The sequence below is a fragment of the Canis lupus genome, chromosome 13, assembly GCF_003254725.2.
Source record: "Canis lupus dingo isolate Sandy chromosome 13, ASM325472v2, whole genome shotgun sequence".
Classification (NCBI taxonomy): Eukaryota; Metazoa; Chordata; class Mammalia; order Carnivora; family Canidae; genus Canis; species Canis lupus.
Window position 1 is genome coordinate 3270597 of NC_064255.1, and position 4984 is coordinate 3275580.

The window sequence follows — 4984 nt, forward strand, 5'->3', positions numbered from 1 at the left end:
TGGCTAAGTGAATAGAAATTAGTTGGGGCACTGTACTTTACAGTGAAGGATGACGGTAATCTAGATCACAGCCCTGGTTCTCAAACCTTTCTGAACCATTGGATCCCTTCTTAAAGTGAAACAAAGGGGTTGAAGGATGGGAAAGAGTTAGGAGAGTAGAGGCCAATTCCCTGAGGAAGTCCCCAGCACACCAGCATATCTTGGCTGAACTACATGGGTCAGGAGCACAATTTGAAGACCAATGATCTAGGAGATGATTTTAATATTGTGACTATTTATAGATTGTTTGTCTTTGGGCTATAAATTTCGGCACAAATATGGATTCTTTCAAGATGTTCTCTAATTAAATACCTTTACCTCAAAAGAAGCTCACCCTCTTTCTGAGAAAATAGAATTTGCTTTGTAGCAATCAACTTTATGATGCAGTCTTCTGGAACACTATGTGGTGAAAAGTAGGGACTTCTTGTGATGGTATTTTGGCATTGAGGTCATTGAGGTAGAACCCAGAAGAAATGTTTCATTTGACTTTTTTGGTGATAGGAGAAGAATCAGAACCAAGATATTTGTGTTCCAATAACCTTTCATGAAGTGGCTATCTTGTGCCAGGCTAGATGCTGGAGATGCAGTTAAGAACTAGACAAAGGGGCAGCCTAGGTGGCTCAGCGGTTTAGCGCTGCCTTCAGCCCAGGGTGTGATCCTGGAGACCTGGGATCGAGTCCCACATCAGGCTCCCTGCATGGAGCCTGCTTCTCCCTCTGCCTGTGTCTCTGCCTCTCTCTCTCTCTCTCTCTCTCTCTCTCTCTCGTGAATAAATGAATAAAATCTATAAAAAAATAATAAAAATAAAAAAGAACTAGACAAAGTTCCTGTGCCATGAAGCTTCCATTTGAGAGGGCCAGGCAGATAGTAAACACATACACAGATAAATGAATTCTTTATTTTCAGTTAGCCTTGCATTGGTATAAAGAAAAGAAATCAAGACTATGTCATAGAGATTGATGAGATCTGTCAAATAATTGTAGACTTACTCACTATTTAATTGTCCAAAAAACTGGGCACCTGGGTGGCTCAGTGGTTGAGGATCTGCCTGTGGCTCAGGTCCTGATCCCGGAGTCCTGGGATCAAGTCCCGCATTGGGCATCCCATAGGGAGCCTGCTTCTCCCTCTGACTATGTCTCTGCCTCTCTTTCTGCATCTCTCATGAATAAATAAATAAAATCTTTTTAAAGAATTGACAAAAACATTAATCAAAAAAAATTAATCAAGCTAATTTCTATACCTCAAAACTGAACAGTGAATTTCGCGTTCAGAATGATTGTCCAGAAAAGCCAGACAAATTATTTCCCTTATACTTATTTTTTAGAAGGAAATGAGAAAAAATAGGAAGGAGAGAGGAAAGAAGGAGAAAGGAAGGGGTAAGGCTATGTTCTAGAAATATTTCTTGCAAGGTGGAGAAAATCCAGTTAACCAAAGCATGCCACTCCAGAAAAATTCCAATCACGGATTTTTTGAACCAATTAGAACTGTATCTTATTACTTTGGCTATTTAGATTGAAAATCTAGGAAATAGTGCTTATATTTATTTATATTTCCTGATTTTTAAAAATTGCCTTCTCTCTAATAGAGGAAATCCTGGTGTGGTTTTTATAAATGTCATTTGCTTTCAAGCATATCCCATTACTTAATCTAGTTCCTTTTAGATTTACAAATGACATCCTAATCATCTGTAGCCTTTATATAACTGGAAAAAATCGTGTCTGCAAAAGTGACACATTTGTAAAAGTGATGATTTTTTAATATCTTTTCTAGATAATTCAATTTAACTCAAATTGATTCACATTGTTACTGACTTTGAAAAGAGCTGAAGACCACTAGACCATACCAATTGCTTCCATTTTTCTTGATTGACAAATAAAAGGCAAAGGCATCCTTCTCAGAATGAGTGCAATTAAACTGAGTATGACATGGGTGGGGGCTACATGATTTAGATGCAATTTCCTTCCCATCCATAAATACAGCTTTTAGAGCCAAGGATAAAGGACATGATGGGGGCATGAGCTTAGGGTAGAACTGATATTTTTCAAAGCAAATTTTTGTCATACTGGGTTTTGTGGAGAAAACCAAGTGCTTGGTCACAGTAGCGGTACTCTGGAATGTTCCTAGGTGGTGGTGGTGGCATCAATCTAGGCAGACATAAAATTAGAACAGTGTAACCAGTAAGATCTAGAGTTCTAAAATATGGTTTCAGGAGATCTCTGAGCCATAACTGGAAGTTGGTTCATCCTCTCCTCCACCATCAGGCACCCCCATAATAATTGCTAACTTTTGAGTGCACAATAGATGCCATTTGTTTTTTGTTTTATTATCTCATGCAACTACCTTGCAGATGTGAACCATTATTATACTCAGTTGCAGATACAGAAACTGAGGCTTGGTTGGATAATTTGGACAATCTCACATACCAGTAAGTGGAGGAATTAGGATGCCAACTGAGGCAAGTGGCTCTAGAAGCTACATTCATAAACACTACATCATGAAAAGCTCCACTTTGATCCATTGTATGTTGGCATCTCTTGTAAAATTTTGTTAAAAGAGAAAAAAATTATATTGTTAAAACAAACCACCTCCTCCCCAAACTAGGTTTGAAGACCACCCACTTAGAATAATCAGAACATCTGAACTCACTGCAGCTGTACCTTGCAAAGAGGGGTAAGTGGTAATCTCCAAAGGAGGCAAAAATGTCCTGGGGAAAGGACTTAGAGCCTTCTCACTAAGCCCAGACATCTGAGAGAACAATGACAAAGAGGAGACAATAACAGTAATTAATAACAACGCCCATCATTTATTGAGCGCTTGCTCTGTGCTAGGCATTAAGGCCTCATGCTAGGTATGTTACATGGATTATCTCAATTGATCCTTTCCCAAACCTCCTGAGGTCAGTACTACTGTTACTCTGAATTTTAAAAGGAAGAAACTCACACTTAAGCCTTGTGTCCTGCCCAAGGTCATGCAGGACTCCTAAGTAACACATATTTGAAACTTATCTCTCTGATTGCAGAATCTGCGTCCTTAACCACTAAACTCTATACAGCCCAAAGTCAAGCCAAGCTGAATGTCATGAGGAGTTAGGGTCAGGTTAATGGCCTGAGTCCAAAACAGGCAGATATAAACCTGCTAAGAAGAAAGTGCAGTAAGGTACAGCACTGCAGAATGTATTCATCAATCCATTGATTCAATCTATTATTCAATAAGTATTTCTTTTTTAAAAATTAAATTTTATTTTAATTCCAGCATAGTTAACATAGTGTTCTATTAGCTTCAGGTGTAAATATCGTGATTCAACAATTGTATACATACTCCGTGCTCATCATAATAAGTGTCCTCCTTAATCCCCAACACCTATTTCTCCATCCCCCCACCCACCTCCCCTCTGGGAACCATCAGTTTTTTTCTACAGTTAAATGTCTGTTTTTAGTTTCTCTCTCTCTCTCTCTGTCTCCTTTTTCTCCCCCTTTGCTCATCTGTTTCGTGTCTGATCTTATACATATGAATGAAATCATGTGGTATTTGTCTTTCTCTGACTGACCTATTTCACTTAGCATTATACTCTCTAGTTCCATCCATGTCACTGCAATGGCAGGATTTCACTCTTTTTTATGGCTGGATAATATTCTATTTATCTTGGAATGGATTTTTTATGGCTGGATTACACATACATATATATATATATATATATAGCTATATAGATAGATATAGATACATATATATAGAAATTTTTTTAGATTAAAAAATTTTTAAAGATTTTATTTATTTATTCATGAGAGACACACAGAGAGGCAGAGACACAGGCAGAGGGAGAAGCAGGCTCCATGCAGGGAGCCTGATGTGGGACTGGATCCTGGGTCTCCAGTACATCATGCCCTGAGCTAAAGGCAGGCATTAAACTGCTGAGCCACCCAGGTATCCATATATATATATATCCATATATATACGGATATATATAATAAATATATATATTTATTAAAATATATATATATATATGTTTTATTCAACAAATGTTTCTTGTATGCTCACTGGTTCCACTCATGAGCTCTTTAATTTGCTCAGCAAACATGTACTGAGTGCTTCATCCTGAGGAGATAAAGATAAGTCAGTCCCTGTCCTCAGAAGCTCCAGCCTACCAGAGAAGTTGTGTTGACAAATCTCTAGGAAAATAATCACTAACTCAAACAAACCAGGGCCCACTAACCAAACCCCACTGCTTTCTGGATGGCTCCCTTCCTGTTCACGGAGCCTGGTATCTGAAAGAGCTACCTCTCTGCCTATGTATTTGAAAAACTGATTTCAGAGCTCCTGCTGTTGCTGTATGCTGCTAACAGGGACCAATCTGCGGGAGACAGCAGTTTTTAGAAAAACATTGTTTGTTTGTTTGTTCATTCATTCATTCATTCATTCATTCATTCATTCATTCATCTGAGGGAGAAGGTGAGAGAGACAGAGAGCACAGGCCAGGGACAGGGGCAGAGGGAGGAGAAGCAGACCCCTGCTGAGCAGGGAGCCGACACTGGGCTCCATCCCAGGACTCTGGGGTCATGACCTGAGCCAAAGGCAGATGCTTAACCAGCTAGAGTCACCCTCGCGCCTGGAGCCAGCACTTTTTTACTCACGGTGAGTTCTGAACATTCAGAAGTAGACGCAGGTCTTAGGGGAGGGGATGCAGACCGCAAGGCCTGCGCACAGGGTCGCGCCAGGAGTCGGGGCCCCCAGAGGGCAGGCAGGCACGTGCGGGGGGGGGGGGGGCTGGCTTCAGGGGGAGACCTCCCCCCCCCGAGGGTCAGACGCCTGCGGGGCTGAGGACAGGGAGCGGTGGACGGCGACATTGAGCGCCTGCGTCTAAGCGGCGGCCTCGGGGGCTTGGCGGGCCTCTAAGCGGGCCCCACGCACACGCACACGCACACGCACACGCACACGCACACGCACACGC